The following is a 759-nucleotide window of genomic DNA, read 5'->3' as shown; positions in this document are numbered from 1 at the left end:
GTGGGGGGCAAAAGAACAATACTCCATTAATAGAACAGGACACACACACACAAAAAAGAAGAATGCACTGGAAGGCGTGATAGTTGAAAAATGCAGGATCCAAAAATAACCTACTGGAACAACAGGTGATTAATTTAATCATGTTTACACTCAAAAATAAATCCCCACTGCTAAAATAAACCCCCCTTTTTCTAAAATTACCTTTGCCTTTCCCAGATTTTGCTCTTAAACTTCCTACATGTTTGAGCACCCTCCTCTGCAATGACAAGCGCTGTTACCAACAGGCGGTAATATCATGATGCTATTTTTAACCTTAGCGTGAGAACACAGCTGCAACAGGTACGATATTACACAGCTTGCCCTCTCTTAGCATCAAGTACTGAATTGATATTGATTTTTTTCCCTCTGACTTTTGTTTTTCATTGTCTGTTCTCTGTTCACTTGACTCGAATGATAAAATCAATGGAAGTTGTGCATCCGCTACGCACGGTGTCATCAAGCTCTATTTAAACATGTCGACCCTTTGTCGATCTCAAGTCAACGGTTAAATTCTAATTTCCTTGATTACGCTCATTTCCTCCACGCCGGTCCAGGCAAGTCTTCACCCCATTACGTCCTAAAAGGAGCATTAGATTCTCCTTCCTTGTCCTTGTCAATTTGCATGTATTATAGTTGCAAGTGTAACCATGCACACACATCCATATCACACTAACACACATTCACAAGCACACACACACACACACACACATACACACACAC

The sequence above is a fragment of the Penaeus monodon genome, unplaced genomic scaffold, assembly GCF_015228065.2.
Source record: "Penaeus monodon isolate SGIC_2016 unplaced genomic scaffold, NSTDA_Pmon_1 PmonScaffold_7328, whole genome shotgun sequence".
Taxonomy (NCBI): Eukaryota; Metazoa; Arthropoda; class Malacostraca; order Decapoda; family Penaeidae; genus Penaeus; species Penaeus monodon.
The sequence above is the reverse complement of the archived record's forward strand: the minus strand, read 5'-3'. Positions refer to the sequence as shown.